This window comes from Haliotis rufescens, unplaced genomic scaffold (genome assembly GCF_023055435.1).
Source record: "Haliotis rufescens isolate VD_foot unplaced genomic scaffold, xgHalRufe1.0.p SCAF_1, whole genome shotgun sequence".
NCBI classification, from domain to species: Eukaryota; Metazoa; Mollusca; class Gastropoda; order Lepetellida; family Haliotidae; genus Haliotis; species Haliotis rufescens.
The window spans coordinates 72,921,398-72,939,544 of NW_025963779.1; positions in this window are offsets into that span (position 1 = coordinate 72,921,398).

The window sequence follows — 18,147 nt, forward strand, 5'->3', positions numbered from 1 at the left end:
GTCTTAACGTCAGTTAAACTCTATTTTACAAGTACATTAGCACTGAAATTAATTTCCGAGGACAGTTTGACTGAAAGGAATTATAAGAAATTAGGATTTCTTTAACAATATGTACAAATCATTCCATAATTTTCTTCTTTCAAGCAATGAGGTTACGGTTTGATGGCGCTCTCAAAAGTCGTACATGTAACTTAAGGTAAAGACAAGTATCTAGTGGATCTATATTTTTTAAGGAAAACATGACAGTGTGCATGTATAACTTTTGTCTGAATAATTAACATGCATCATAATCAACACAAATATCATTCCTAATTCGGACGAGCACGTATTCGGCTTCAACTCAAAATCTGTTGATCGATAAAATCATTCTTTGGACAATTCAAACAATACAAACAGTGACTGATAGTACTGACATCTATTTGTCAATGCATAATCTATACGTAATTAATTATTTGTTCATGTTCAATGTGTATTTTAAAGTTTCAATTCTAAGATTGAAGGAAGAATTGGGTAGTATTTTGAATAACATGAAAATATAGATAGCGAAAAACATTCACAAGTATCCCAGACGATGTTTAAACATGAGAAGATATAACTAATATCATCCAACACAAAACGTTTGTGTCGTCGACGGGGTGGGGGAGGGGTGGTGGTAGCTAGGCACATAACTAATTACTCCCATAAAAGGGTCAATTACGTTTCGCAAATAATTAGGTTTTGCGACAAAATGTGTAAAAGTAAAAGAGGTTACGGTTGTGGTGTATGTGAATCTTTCTAATTCACTACAATACAACACATGCGTGTTTGCAATCGAAACGAGGTAGCATTCTGCATCTCTAACAAATTTATCTGTACTACAAAATGTTGAAAAGTTCCAGGCATTAAAGTCAAAATAGCGGTGAAAATTATAGGAATGCTTCACTGATTATCAGCAAAATCCTTTTTATAATGTACGGCATTGTGGGAAATATCGCTTTCACGTTCTATCGCTTGCTCCCTCCATCGCTTTCTCGTATCGTTCTATCGCTTTCTTGCTCTGTCGATTTCTTACTTTATCGCTTTCTCGCCTCATTCTATCGATTTCTCGCTTCATGGCTTTCTCGTCTCGTGTTATCACTTTCTCGTCTCATGCGATGGAGTTTTTGTCTCATGTTATCGCTTTCTCGACTCGTGCTACCGCTTTCTCGTCTCGTGTTACCGCTTTCTCGTCTCGTGTTACCGCTTTCTCGTCTCGTGTTACCGCTTTCTCGTCTCATGATATCTTTTTCACGCGGCCGAAACTGAAGGCGGGAAAGCGATGTCTTCTCTCGTCCACCACAAGTTTTTTTCCTGCTTCCACGTGCACCTTAAGCTTCTCAAAAGGGCGAAACGAATTTGTGACATTCTGGGATGGAGTTTGCAAATGGGCGTATATACCTCTCTCAGCAGTATATCGCTGAGCTAGTGTAGCATTGACATCATATATTTTTATCATTTGATAGCATATAGCATTTTAATTTTTTTTTACAAGCAACAACATAATTATTTATTTATGATGACTAACACAATAACCAGTATTTTCAGCACAATAGAAACTATGTAGACGGTTATCTTTAGACCAACATGTATAGCGTTTGATACCCTATTTTCACACTAGCAATAAGCGGTGGCAGTGTAGCCCAGTGGTGTATGGGTCACCAGAAGACCAGGTTGGATCACCCACATTGGCTGAATGGTGGTGCCTCATGATCACGCAGTGACTTCATTGACTGCTTCGAAGGGCGGCTACAGTGCAAGCTTACCTTTTACAACTCTGGCAATAACCAGGACTCATGGTTATCTTAAAAGTAATCTTTTGTCCAAATTACTGTATTTCATATTATACGTTAGCATAACATATTTGGTCAAATGTTTTGCGATACTTATTTATTTCAAATTCTGCATTCCTCATACAACATAGTAGACAAAAGGTTTATGGATTACAACTTTATGTAATGGCGACGTCGTTTCGGTATAGATTCTTACACCGTTGTCAAGCAAGAACAACGGTTTCCCCTTATTTTTTACAAATTGTCCTGAACCTTTGACGAGAAGGTCAGAATTTACTTTAGTATAGAGTATAAATTCCTTTCGTTACAAATCGCAACAAGCAACATGAATGACATTTTTGGATGTATTGATAAAGTCTACACGGCACTTAAATGGTAATAATACTTTGAAAGACATCAGAGAAACGAACATACATGAAGTCAGAACAAATAGTCTACAAGAAAAGACAATACTTGACTTAATGCACCACATGATAATTCTCACAAAGGCATGTGTTCGAGTCTCTCGTAACAGCCTCACTATCAGTGCTTTATGCCTACATATACAATGCGAAAAATGTAGGGGATAGAGGGAATCATCAAGCCAGTGGCAAACGGAAATCATATGATCATACCTGCGGGGGGGGGGGGGGGTCGGGTGGAGGGTGGAGGGGTTGGGGTGGCTGGTTTGAGCTTACTGAGAGTGGTGGGTCGATTTTGACGTTGACGTACGCGTCTGGCAATGACGTCCAAGACGAGTGTTTACCATGGCATGGCATGGCTGTTTTGCTGTTGAAGGATATGGGTCAGAACTCAGGCATGATGAGAACCTGCAACATCATCTTCAAAAAACAAGAACGACAGCAAAACCTAAAACGGTCAAGCTGTACGTTCTCCAAATATATCACGTACGTACATAAAACGCTCATTCGGACGTCGCCATAGCTCGATTCCTTCGGTCACTGAAGTCGAGAGTGAACCTCGATTCGTCAGAAAACGTGACATTGGCCCAACGTCGATTATCCGAGAGCTGACGTTCCCTGCACCACTAACGATTCAAATGAAGTCAGTTGTTGGATGACACGTGGACGTCGTGCACGCAAATGCCGTTCGTGCAGACGGAGTCGCACCGTCTGGTCATGTACTCTTACACCAGTTGCCTGTTGCAGCCGGTCCATTATCTGAATGACAGTTTGCAACCGATTTCTTAATGCCTAATCTGACTAATCTGCCCCGGGATGGAGTTGTTTCCCTTTGGCGTCCAGAGCGCCGTCGATCATCGACATTATGTGTTGGCATCGGACCCACAATCTGCTGATGACAGATAGAGAAATATGCAGCATTTTGGCAAAATATTCTGACTTGTGCCCACCTGCAAAATGGCGATGGCACGTCAACGTTAAGCATGTTGTCAACGTCGCATGAACATTGCTGGGGCTTCCTTAATGCTCACAACCTAATCTGAGTGATAATGGTATACCACCCCTTGCGCGTGTTTCATGACTGTCACAATGTTGTGTTTGGGAGCTTGATTTCTTTGGATGTGTTCTTGTTACACTTTGAACTATCGATAGTGCCACTAAAACTATGTTCCATAACATTGATAAGAATACGTCATAAATATTGACATCATGATACTTTCATATAAATTAAAGATGTACGCAATGTAGTAGATTTTATATATCAATTATTTCATTTTTTACACTGTTTTGTTCATGCAATTGGCTGAAAAGGCAGTCATCTGATCTTTACACAGTTTAACCAGTGCTATTAAATCACACTTCAATGAACCCACCCACACTGACGTTAAATTTTTAATGAACTCTGGTAATATAACGAAATGTGTATTCAAAATCCGGTGTAATGCAATGAAACATCACTTAGATACGAACAGCCATTTCAGCTAAGTATCATTTAATAATCATTGTTAGCGTTTGACAAATATACTTTCTTATAAACACAGAATATAACAACACGAATAAAAACAGAAGGAACAATAGCAACAAGTACCACTCCAATATGATTTATAGTAAGCTAGAATAAGTTTTGTTTGTTTATTGTTTGACGCCGCACTCAGCAATATTCCAGCTGTATGGCCGCGGTCTGTAAATAATCGAGTCCAGACAAAACAATCCAGTGATTGATATCATGAGCATCGATCTTAGCAATTTTTGGATACGATGACACCCATCAACAAAGTTGCGAGCTTCATCACCCGATCCCGTTAATCGCCTCTTACGACAAGAATAGTCGCCTGTTATACGGCAAGAGTTGGTTACAGAAGACCTGTTCTAACCCGGATGTTCACGGGTAGATAAAACCTTTATCTTCTTAGTGATTTGGTGTTAACGTCGATTGGAACAGTGTTTATTTCACAGCGTGCCCTCGGCGTTTACAGTTTGGGGACAGGATATTTTTTAGGAAGCTTGGGGTGTTTGGATTTTAAAGGGTCCTGAAAAACTCACAGCGAAAGAGGTGGTGTATATCAGGGAGGCCTGAAAATTTTAAAGGTAATAACTTTGAAGATTATTTAGGGACTGGTAATTAATTTTAGGTGTTTGTGTGTATGAAAAACTGTTACAGATAAAGTATTTTTGGATAGAGCCATGAAGAACATATTACATACAAATGGGGGGTGGGGGTGGGGGGTGGGGGTGGCATACTACCCGCATCCACCCTACCCACCTCTGTGCCACCCGTGAAACCGTACATGATTGCTCAGCGACATCTGATTTTGTACCTAGGCATACAGTTTCGGGTAAAGAAGAAATAATCCTTCGAGTCTGGACACCTGTCCTCCATCGGCACGTCCAGGTATCCCTCCTCACTCATATGGCAGTGACTTAGCCCTAACATAAAGCCAAGTTCGGCCGAGATGCACAGGAACTTCGTTGTATTTAGGCATGAAGCGAGGCAGACCGCTTCATTCACATTGAATACGTTTTCTGTGTTGTGCTCCCTAGTAGAAAGGTCGGGATATTTGGAGAAGTCGTTCCCATAGTGAAGACATCCTAAGTAGAAAATCAAGGTATAAATATAAGGAGTGCAAGACATCGTTTGTGAATAGATATATATTAGAATATATAAAGGCTCAAGGTATCCAACATATAATTAAAAAAGCCAGATAAAACAGAAAGGAGTCCAAACCAACTTTTCTCAACAGTAAAAAATGGAAACATGTGCGAGTATTCACTAACATTTTTTTAAGTACACATGACCTTTAAAATATATGCGTTGAATAATGAAAAAGGAAGAGGAAGTCTCCCTACAATGTATGTTGATTTATGGACAGCGTCGAGGAAATGATTAATCATGAGTAGGTGGTGATGGCGGAAGATAAGCTCCCTGGTCCATGGTGTAAAAAAGTTGTTCAGAATGTTTCAAACATCGCGTACATCTGGAAAGTCATTTGGAATATATAATTGATAGTTCCGTATGTTAACTGCTGATGAAGACTTTTCATTCGTTTTCTAACTGCTGGTATAGTTTATTGTCTTGCCTCCTAGTGACTAGTATTAAAGATCATTGTCTGGTCTGCTAACCACTGCTTCCAGTCGCCACATGATGGGGTATTGTAACAGTTTATTGTCTTGCCTGCTAGTGACTAGTATTAAAGATCATTGTCTGGTCTGCTAACCACTGCTTCCAGTCGCCACATGATGGGGTATTGAAACAGTTTATTGTCTTGCCTGCTAGTGACTAGTATTAAAGATCATTGTCTGGTCTGCTAACCACTGCTTCCAGTCGCCACATGATGGGGTATTGAAACAGTTTATTGTCTTGCCTGCTAGTGACTAGTATTAAAGATCATTGTCTGGTCTGCTAACCACTGCTTCCAGTCGCCACATGATGGGGTATTGTAGCAGTTTATTGTATCGTCGGACTGTCGGGTCAGGTTTACCTCTAGTGCACCGATTGGCTTGATCAAAGCTGAGGCCTGGCTCACACAAACACTTTCCTCGCTGGCACGTGGCGCCCATGACGAAGTCACACTCGTCGTCCTTGTCACAGTCGCTTCCGATCACTGCAAGAGTAAAGACCTACTGTGTACAGCCTTACAATGATAATTTGATAGTTTAAACTGCACATTAAGACAAGTGATTTTTTTTCTTTTACTATATTCGCTCGTCAACTTTCGGAAAATATTGTTTTAACTTGAGAAAAATGCATAAACCTCATCAAAACAATAACCTGACAGAAGTTATTCATCGCTTCTATGGTCGAGTGGATAGAGCGTCTGCCCAGAGAACGGAAAGTCAGTGGTTTGATCCCTTGTAGAGTCATGAAAAGACGTTAAAAGATGGCTCTTGTTGTTACCTTGCCTGGAGCTAGATATTAAGGGGATAAAACAAGGGCTGGTCTGCTCGCGGTATGCTGTGTCTGAGTGGGATTTAAACTGCAACATGGAATCATGTGCAAGCATTATAGCAGATAAAAACATAATTCAAGAATCTTTATACATGTTTGGCAACCCACGTGCAGTTCTGTAAACCAAGTAAATATACCAACGACTGGAGATCAATAACATGTCTGCCGCGTCAGACTTGAGGGAATACAACGGATGATGGATGTCACTCAAAGTGTCTGTCACTCCAGACTCCGCGTGTAATATTTTTTACAGGCAGCCTTTTTATACAAAGTGGAAATGTCCAAAACAAAAACGATAATGTCAAACACTAAAATGATAATACAGAAAAGTATTTCCACCGCGGTGGGACCATTATCACCGCGGTGGAAATACTTTTCTGTATTTTCATTTTAGTGTTTGACATTATCGTTTTTGTTTTGGACACTTTTGCTTCACTTTTCAGCGTTTCAATATCTACTTTAGACATGATTTATCACATATGTGTATGACAATTCGTGTTAATTTGGTGAAACCCACGAGCACGGGTATGGTGCTGACAAACCTAGAAACATAATCAGGGTGAACCGGGATTCGAACCCACAATCATAGGTTTCTCTCGTGTCCAGGGGATGAAACAGCGAATCGCGGCGCCTTAGACGACTGGGCCACCCGTGCCCCCTACTATAACAGTAAGTGAATATGAAAATATTGACAAAAATAGACTCCATGTCCCTTATGGGCCACCGTAGAATGGGGTATGTTTACCCTGATTTTCAGTGATCCATTCATGTGTTTTTCATTGCTATCTTGCCCTTTGGAATCTGTTTCGCTAGACTTGCGATTGATTGATTGCTCCCTGGCAGTGACTTTAATTAAATTAACAATGTCAAAACTTCGTTTATAATAAAACGGTTATGAGTTAGTGAGTTCATCATCATCATCATTTATTGTATTTGGGCCATAGGCCCATATACATACAGTAACATTATATATATACAATTTTGTACATGTATGCACAGAGATGTGCACGTGTACAATTTTGTGAAAAATAAGTCGCAACACAACACAACAAGAAGAGATAAAAGCATTTGATTAATGAAGGCAAATAACCTAAAGAATAATTCAACATCATTTGTACAAAGACGGTTGCGAAGTCGTAAACCATAATTAATGTATAGGATAGTATTCTTTTGTTGATCGTTAGATATTTCATCAAAACGGAGGAGCTTGATTAGTGTATTGATGTTTTGGGGTAAACCTTGGAAATATTTTGTTCTTAGCGATTCATAACATGGACAGATAAACTTAAAATGGTATTCGTTTTCAATAAATGTGGGGCAAAAAGGACAAAAACGCATATTTTTTTAAACTGAGGAAAAACGACCCGTATTACATACTAAATTGTTCAAACCTAATCTAAAACGTGTATAACACACTCTTAGTTTTCTGTCTGTTATTTCTGTTAAGTACTGTTCTGGAGATAAGCAGGATTTAAATGTTTTATAAAGGTCGTATCTTGAACTATTTTCCAATGTAGCTCTCCATTCTTGGATAAACATATCAGATGCAACTTGTTTAAAAACACTAAGAAATGCTGTCTTATCTCCAACACCTTGATAAATCCAAACATATCCAAATCCATGAAGAAATAAAAGTTGTCTGATTTTAGTGACCCATGTTATATAACCAACATTGTCGCGGTATTTCAGCATTTCATAACATTTACGTGGAATACGATCAGGTGACATTTCTATAATCTTTAACCAATATTTTAGACCGCGTACATAAGAACAGATATATAAGGGATGTCTTCCACATTCACCATACACCATACAATTTGGGGTAGATTTGCCAACATTTAAGAATCGTTTACAAGCAGTTAAGTGAATTTTTTCCAAGATGTGATATTTTTCGAGACCCCAAATCTCTGAACCATATAACAGAATTGGTTTAACTTGAGAATCAAAAAGTTTGAAGAAAACAGACGGGGAAGACACACCGAGTTTATCAAGAACAACAAATAAGGTAATGAGGGCTCTCTTAGCTCGTAGCGCAAGATCGTTGACGAGGTGATTTAGTTTCAGATTAAAAGGAAAAATGACACCAAGGTATTTATAAGTTTTTTCAACATTAATTTGTTGCCCATTTATATACCATTTTTCCCTGGATGTAAGAGGACCCCCCTTTCTAAAAACAACAATTTTCGTTTTATCTGTATTAACAGTCAGTTTCCAGGAGATGGTATACTGAAATAATATGTCTATTTGTGTTTGAAGCCCATTAACAGTATCAGAAATTAGTATAACATCGTCTGCGAAAAGTAATATTAGCAATTCATACATATCTGGATAAAGTTGGACACCGTGTTTTCCGTTTTGTTGGATTTCAAGGGACAATTCGTTGATAAAGAAAGAGAAAAGGAGAGGGCTTAAAATGCAGCCTTGTTTCACACCGATAGGGCAATCAAAGTAATCAGTGACACCATTTTTGTGACGAACACATGATTTGACATTTGCATATATAGATTTTAACATTTTATACATTTTACCCCCAACGCCCGTTTTTCTCAAACAATCCCAAAGTTTACAACGATTAACGCTATCAAAAGCTTTTTTGAAGTCCACAAATGCAACATACAGTTTTCGTTTCCGGCATCCAAGATATTTTTGTACAATAGAATAAAGTGTAAAAATATGGTCGATAGGTGAATATGATCGTCTGAAGCCTGCCTGATTTTCTGGAATTTTATCATAAACATTAGACCAGAGCGTTAAACGCTTGTTTAAAACTATAGCAAAATGTTTACCTAAAATACTTGTCAATGAAATTGCTCTATAATTATCAGGAACGCTTGTATCACCCTTCTTAAATAGAGGAACAATGATAGATTTTGACCAAATTGACGGAAATTTGCCTTTGTTGAATATGTCGTTAAAGAGAGAATGCAAAAATGGAACAGTTATGTGTTTGGAACTCTTCAGCATATCCGCTAAGATATTGTCAGGGCCTGGAGATTTTCCAGGTTTAAGTGAGTCAATAGCATCGAGAATTTCCTTTCTTGTTATTTCGGATTCAAGAATGTCAAACTCAACATCTGATGGGTTATAAACAGCAATATCGTCATGCTCATTTTCAATAACATCATGGAATATAAGATCATTGCCAAACACATGCTTAAAATGAGTCAGCCACTCTGTGCCTGTGATATTATTCTGAACAGATGATGGACTGCGTAGAGAATTAATTTCTCTCCAGAACCGTTTTGGGTTTGATAATGAGGAATTTAGACGATTTAATTTGGTAAGTTTAAGGGAGTTAAAATTTAACGTCCCATCGGCACTATTTCAGCCATATCGTGATGAGAAAATTGTCATGATAAACATGGTCGGACAATCCATGATAATCCATATGATTATAACAAGTATCGTCATGCCTGTAAAAGTTTTACTCACATTCAAATATGAAACTGCTATTTTAAATGTCTAACCATTAGGACTCATCATATATTTTCCTACTTGTTTTATGGAAGAGCGGGTTTAGTGCTGGCAGTTTAGTTCCTTCACAGGAATAGCCTCAATACCCAAACGTTTGTTGCCCCGATTAGTTCGTGGATTAGTCTGTTGTTTGTTTCATGGAATGATGCTCAGATTATTTATCTGTGTTCATGCGTACTGAGCAAATATTGACTAAATCGCAAAAGGAGAAATAACGCAATTTTTGAAGGGTCGCCGATGTAATATGGGACTGAAAACTAATTTATATATATTCAATGTGAAAATTGAATGTAATGTCATTGGTGACAAAGTGTATTTATAAAAGAAAAAGAGATACAGGTAATAGGTCACCGGTGATGGAAACAGCTCAATGAGTGCCCCACATCATCATGTTCGCATAAACTGGGCGTGTGTGAAGAGTCAGTATCTGGTGTATTACCCCCCCCCCCCCCCCCCCCCCCCCTTTCCCCCACCCTACTTCAGATTTCTCCTGTGCACCTTGCCTTCATGCTCCTGACCAGGTTCGTCATCACAGCTGAGGTATGGCGTTCCTCTCCCGGAGCAGAGCAGCTTGCAGAGTCTCAAGATCACATGGAACAGGGTGAGTCCTTTGAACACGGTGCCCTAGCGCATCACATGCGGAGATGAGCAGGTAGTGGGTCGGGACACCATTTAAACAAATGGCCACACTGGATGGTTGCTTCTGTGACGTAGACCGAAGTCCCAACAGACAAGCATATATACCCTCCTTGTGGGAGTTTGTCTGTGAAACCCGATTAAACATAAGCAATAAGATAATAACTTAAGGATCTATTGCATGATATACAGGGTACCAGTCGCGGGACTTGTAGCACGCTGGGCATCTTCATCTGCGCTGTCTGGCTGCTGTGAGCTGTTGGGCCAAGACAAGAGGGCAAAAGTGATGAAGACCTTGGACATCGGTGACGGAGACAACCCGAAGGTAGTGGGAGGCAAATATCGCCAGAACGCCAGAAACATCCCTCCATGATGGCCGAGAGTGTGCAATTACTATGCAACGCCAAGGTGTAAGCCACTGCCCTCGTCTCATGAGGATTGGGGGCAACTGGGGGTGGTAGTCCCGCAAACGTGTAGGCCCTGAGGATGATAGAATGCAGCCAAAAGGAGATAGTGGTTCGAGATACCTCAGAAGTTGCAGCCAACGATAATGGGATGAAAAGAAGTTTGTGAGAGTGACGGGAGGCCTGAGATGCCTTCAAGTAGACCTTTAAGCCTCGGACTCGGCAAAGTGTTATCAGGTCCCAATATCGAGGAGAGTAGTGGAAGGGTAAACGATCCGGTTGTCTTAGGAGCTGGTTCTTAGGAAGACAGTCCCAGCGCAAACCCAGGAAGACTTTACCATGTTTATGACGTTCAAATCGGACTCTACCGACGTCTAAAGCATACATCTCACTAATATGATATCCTTCTGGGCTGGGACGTACTGAGGTTGACGTCAAGGCGCTGCTGATCCTCAAGATGCTGTTTATGAAGTTTGAGGAGGTCAACGGAAACTTACAGCTAAGTGTCCTTAGCGACGTCCTAGCGACGTCCTGGCGACATGGTGAATCGTACTGGTGAAAAGAAAGGGGGAAGACCAAGGGAGTTGATACAATGGTGCCTTAAAATGATCCACCCAAGGGCAGAACTGGATTATACCGCAGTGACGTAAGGTAGTGAGGGAACCCATACAGTGGGACAGGAAGTCCATTACGGTCGGAAACCTTTCGTGAACCAAGGCCATGGCCCAACGAATATGGGCCTCTTCCGATGAGTGGGCGCAAACAATGGACATGTCGACAGCTTCCGTAATGGAGAGGATAATTGAGAGGAGGGAAAGTGTGCGACGGATAGTCAGATAGTCAATCTGAGCTAATTCCTTATCCTCCACAATAGCAGAATATGTACAACGCTTGGAATTGATAATGTGGATGTCGCCATCCAAATCTGGGGCCGACGAGATGGAGGATATACCATGAATCCCAGTGCCTGAGTAGCCGAAACGAGGAGGTTGTAACTTGTCCCAAGGCGGCGGAAGGAGGCAAAAGCCAGATCCAGATTCGTAAAAACCTGCTTAGGTGGTAGGGTAAGAGTGTTCGAGGAGGGATCGGAGTCCACGAATCCCGAGAGCCGGTCTCTTTAGAGGTGCTACGGGAGAGGCCCAGTTGATCCGCAATCAAGAAAAACATGTCCGCCGGATCGACGATATCATAGTCACCATGAGAGGAGACTGGCGACGGTGGATCACCGAGTGCAGTAGTAGGACAGGAAGTAGGTAGAGAAGAGGGGTCCCGGCAGACGGGAAGCTACGTTGATCCAGCGCCCGAGACACTGCGTCGGTGAAGAGGAATAATCCGTGCGATGATTCCACGACGAATGGAGAATATGACGATCCTGCAAATCCATACGATCCATTGTATGGGAGTGTTGAGGTCTTCAAGGCGGAAAGGGTGAACGGTCAGTCCTTGGAGACTGATTCTAAATCCCTGACGACGTCGGTCCCTAGGAGACCGAGGATGAACCGGAGAAGCCCACGATCCTATGTGATATGTCTCCCGCACTATAGTCCTGATTATCACATTATTAAGTAGGAGAGGAAGAACGTGGATGATTCCGGGAGCTACAACGTACATCATCCCTCCGACGTTCCGTTGAATGTCGTCAATCTGGAGAGCAATGACAATACACGATGAGAGGCCTGTTGATCCCGAGGGAAAGGTCGCTCCGTAGAAGAATGATGATCTCGTGATGGATGACAATCCGTGTGTCGGGCAGGCGAAGTCGAAAGAGCGGTCGATTTCACGATAGATCGACGTATCGATGTATCAATGTGCCGATCTGTTGAGGCATCAATACGTTGAGGAACCGTAGAGTGGCGATCCCTTAGGTCTCGATCTGTAGAGGAGGCGAACTGCCGATCCACCGAGGTACGATCCGGCGAACTGTCGACATGATAATCCAACGTGGAACGGCGACATTCTATGGAGGAACGGCGACTTATCGATAAGGGCGAAGCACAGCAATTTGGCGACCCATCGATCCGTCGATCTGTCGATCCCTTGATCGCTCACGATCCAATGAAGGATGACGATCTTGTGATGGAAGCTCCGTCGTCAGTCGGTGAACACTCGTTCGATGACGATCGTCCTGTTTTGGTTCAGTAGGGCTATCGCCATTAGAAAGCCGGAGAGATGTAACTGTATTCTCGTAGCGCAGCAGTGAACGACGATGATCCGGATCACAGCGGGTAGACCCCCATCTGCGAAATAAGGGGGGAAGCGTCAGATGACAGTGCAGTCCGGTGGTCAGTTGAAAGCGGGACGACTGAAGCAGACAGTCAGCCATCGCGTGTGCAAGGAGCGTGATCCGTCCAGAGGCGGGAAGCTCGGCAGATAAAAACGAGTCAGAGAGAAAATCTTCCTTGATGGAAAACGATGTAACTGTCGCCGATTTAGTAGACCTATTCTCTTTCTTTTAGAAGACACAGTCACATAAGATAACACAAGTCACTTGGGTTTCTTCGCGGAGGAAGAACCGTGCTCGGAATCCTTGAACGCCTTGAACCGACGATTAGCTAACCGTTTAGAACACTTGCGGAGGTAAGTTTTGAATTCCGATTCAGACAAGTTAGCACACTGTTGACATCGTGTAGCAAGTTAACACATCCAACGACAATCACATCAAATAAGATGGGGATCGAGAGGGAAAACAGTCTATGGCAGCCTGTGCAGATGGGGCGTGACGACTCCATACGTTGTTTTCTTGGAAACTTCAGTCCGTGTAAAAAAAACAAACGTATTCTCTGTTCAGGTAACGTCTTAACACCAGGCTATAGAATTGAGAATGAGGGTGCTGGATATGTCAGGTGATCAGATCGAAGGGGTCGTGCCGCACGGGATTGCAGTGGTGCGTGACCCATGATCACGTTAGAGACTTGGTGATGTATGGGCTGTGTTTGATTGATTGGTGTTTTTTTAGGCTGGAAACTTTGTTCGAGGACGTTCCCACACCAGGATCGAAGAATAAGAGGTGAGGTGAAATTGGGTTTAACGTCGCGTCCAAGATTATTGCACTTATATAGCGACGCGCATGTACGTGTATGTGTTTGTGTGGCTGCTTGTACTAGTCCGGACTAGTCCGCAGTTTAACATGAATACCCCACACAGACACAGTATACTGACTCCGAGCCGACCAGTCCTTGTTTTAGGCCCTTAATGCCGAGCGCCAGACAGGGTAACAACAAGTACCATCTTTTAACGTCTTTTGGTATGACGCGGCCGGGGATCGAACCCCGGACCTTCCGCTATCCGGGCGGACGCTCTACCACTAGACCACGGAGGCGGTCTCGAAGAATAAGAAGAAATGCATAGTGTGAGATAGAATAAGTTTAAAATATTGTTTGATATTAAACAGTTTTACAATAAGATGTGTTATGAAACACTATCAACTAAAGAGTAATAGAAATATACAGGGGCTACTCACCTGCATCCTCTCTCCTGGGTGTGGAGGGAGAGATCCCTCTACAGTTCCAGCTGAGTCGAGGGGGCACCTGTTTACACTCGTGACCCGGATTGCAGAAGGTTGAGCAGATGATGAAGTCTCTGACAAATGATGTCGGCCATGAATTGAAATTAGTGTTACTTATATTGAGTAGATATTCGGGGCTCCAGATCATCGCTTGAATACCCCCCACATTTAGGAAACTGTAGATCACCCACACGTACATGTCTGTCCTCACAGGCTCACGGCAGAACTGAAAGTGAACCGTCAACACCGCAAAGTAGGAACAGCTTAAAAAAATATATAAAAAAACATGCTTCCTTTCGTGCACGGACCGCCTGTATTTCAACGTATTCTCACGTTTCGTTCGATTTAGTCTTGAATTAATGATTACCTGGAGAAAGCCTTCACAAAATTTCATTTTCACATTATTTATATATTGCCATGAGCAGAGACAAATTAGTTTTAGCTAAGTTTCTCTACTTTACCTCTTTGCTCTTTCAACAATCGTTCCCGAGTCCACAGACGAATACTTAGTTGTATTATGTGTAAGAGATATGATCAATACACAATGTAAACCAAGGACTGATCCTTGTGGTACACCTTGTCTCCAGTTGAATGTGACAAGAACATATAGATTGTCTGTAGATGTGTTTGGTGTTCAATGACATTTGCAACCGCCCGCATTCTAGTTCGAGGCTAATAATAACCAGGTGTGATTCATATTACCACAACATTAATATTTTGTAATTCCTTCCTTTTACGGTTACCGGGAGATGTATAAGTGCCAAGTAACATGACATGAGAGTCGACTATACAAAAGGACTGTCGGAGTTTCAGGCTCTGTGTCTTGGCTGTCATTATACCAAATGACGTGGTAGAATTCTCATAATATCAACCAATAGTTGCCGTAAAATAGATGCAACATGTCCGACAGAAACATACAACATTTTTAAAACCGAACAAGAATGAGTGAGTGAGTTGGGTTTAACGCCGCTTTTAACAGTATTCCAGTTATATCACGGCGTGTCAGCTTAATGTGGGAGGAAAGCCCGAAGTGATGCAGGTCTCCGACGTTTACCACTTCGGTGAAACCCACGAGCACGGGTATGGTGCTGACAAACCTAGAAACATAAGCGGGGATCCGGGATTTGAACCCACAATCATAGGTTTCTGGCGTGCCTGAGGGACGCATCTCTGCACAGCGAATCGCGGCGCCTTAGACGACTGGGCCACCCGTGCCCCCCCCCCCCCCACACACACACACACACAAACACACACACACACTCACACACAAGAATGAAACTAGTTTGAATTTAACAGGCACATACATCCATCAGCACTTGTTATATAGTTTATCATTACTGTAGGTAATCCAAAATACTGCTTGAAATAATGAGTCATCACCTTTTGAAAATTCATTGTCACATTACAAGCCTTAGAGCCTTGTTACAACCCTTAATGTAAAACTTACTCTTAATGTAAAAAAAAATACATTAAGGGTTACGTTTTTACATTAAGAGTAACAACCCGCAACCCTTAATGTAAAAAAAAAATTTTTTACATTAAGGGTTAATATCGTACATATCGCCCCTTAATGTAAAATATTCTTATAAACAAAGTTTGATTTGAAATATAGGATACGTTTTGCTATGTTCACGTTTTTTATTGTTTTTGCTCGGTTTCTTTCAATTATTAGTAATAAGCATAATTCGTAAAAGGTCCAAGTTCGTGAGTTATTCGGGAGGAATACCTTTGATAAAATATTCACTGGTAAGACGTGTTATTGATTTTCGCTACAGATAGCATGCTATTACAATTCTGTTGGATAAAAGTCTGTTTGGCTTCAGTAGCGCTACATTATGTGTGTTTACATATATCCAGCCGGAGAGATCGACCTGGTAATAATAACAAAGATAGACAAAATGGGGTGTATTTTTTATTGAGTACACTGGAAGAAGACCCAGCTGTTTCTATCATTGTACTTGGGTTTGTTTGTTTGTTTGTTTGCCTGTTGTTTATCGCCGCACTCAGCAATATTCCACCTACATGACGATGGTCTGTAAATAATCGAGTCTCGACCAGACAATCCAGTGGTCGACATCATGAGCATCGATCCATGCATTTGGGATATGAGGACATGCATCAACCAAGTCAGCGAGTCTGACCACCCGATCCCGTTAGTCGCCTCTTACGACAAGCATAGTCGCCTTTTATGGCAAGAATGGGTTGCTGAAGACCTATTCTGCCCCGGATTTTCATAGGTCCATTGTACTTGAACAGTAGAACCGGTGTGACGCGGGACTATGTGGAGAACGATGTTATTCACCATGTTAAAAGTAATAATTACTTAATAGATGTTTTTACACAATTTGAAATGGAAAGATATTCATGTGATAATTTACTTTGAAAAAATTATTTTGGAAAAGTGTTTAATTCTTAACAAACATATTGTGAATGGAAGATTCGGAACTGACTATCAAATCGGTGACTGAACATTTATTGGGCATTTAGTGAGCGAGTGAGTTGGCTTTAACGCCATTTTTAACAGTATTCCATTTATATCACGGCTTAATGTCAGTTTAATGTGGGAGGAAAGCCCGAAGTGATGCAGGCCTCAGACGTTTATCAATTCGGTGAAACCCACGAGCACCGGTATGGTGCTGACAAACCTAGAAACATAATCGGGGCGAACCGGGATTCGAACCTACAATCATAGGTTTCTGACGTACCCAAGGTACGCAACTTTGCACAGCGAATCGCGGCGCCTTAGACGACTGGCCACCCGTGCCTCCTATTGGGCATTTAGGGTGTAGTGTGATAGCTTATGGTTTGGCATCGAGTGACATGTTCCCCGATGATGATGAATGTCTCTATAAAAAACATTATGTAAATGCGTTCAGAAATAACTACAGATAACTCATACCTTATTAAGTGTGTGGAATCAAGTAGGACCAGTTTGCGCAATGTAAAAGGAGTGACCTAGAAAATGCAGCAGCGGTAGACTCTAAACGTTCCTGGGACATCATAAAACGTTGACATACAAGACTGGGCGACTATTTCTCGTCGCTGAATTCTGAACCAATGGGTATTCAGAATAATCTTGGTGAGGTGGAGGACATAGTGACAGGTCATGGTTATGTGCTAGTACTGACAATTGACATATTAGAACCCACAATCACCAGATCCAAACTTTTTGAAAGAATCAGTGCCTGGAAACATAATAACTCAGCTGGCTTGACGACATCTATGGAAGCCATTGTACAAACATGGTTTGAGTGCTAAAATGGGTAAAATGTTACAATCCTTGTACAGTAATGTAAAGGCCCGTGTTCGTTCAAACAACAGAGTATCTGGTATATGTGTTGCTTCATGGGTGTGGGTCAAGGGTTTATGCTTTGTCCCTTTTTTTCAGTTTTTTTCATAAACGAATTGGTTACAAAATGAAACAAAACTGTCGTTTTGGTGTTAAGTTACATCCGGAATTTATTTATATTTTTCTACTTCTATAAGCGGAAGGCCTTACTGTGTAAAAATGAAGTTGAATATCTTACATGATGACGGTTGTATATGGGAAATGCCAGTCAATCTATCGAAAACAAAAATAGTTGTTTTTCAAAAATAGGGAAGGTTTATCACGTTATGAAAAAATGGTATTGTGATGGAAATGCGAATAAAGTAGTTACTGGATACAGTTATCTTGGTCGTATTTTAGCAATAGATTACTGAGATTGAATACTTAAATAATATTCCAGTTGAGGCAAGAAAGGTGTTCATGGTCCTGTTAATTAGTATACATTCCTTGAAACCATACTCCCCTCACTTTTACTTAAAATGTTTTGATTCAAAGATAACACCAATACTTTTATACGGGGCTGGAATTTGGGGGTTCAGTGACATAGAACCGAGTGTGGCAGATGTTCTATTCAGTCGCTCGCTGTTTTGAAATGTGTCAAATATTGGCTGTCGCTTTATAATATGCAGGAATCTCGTATACCCC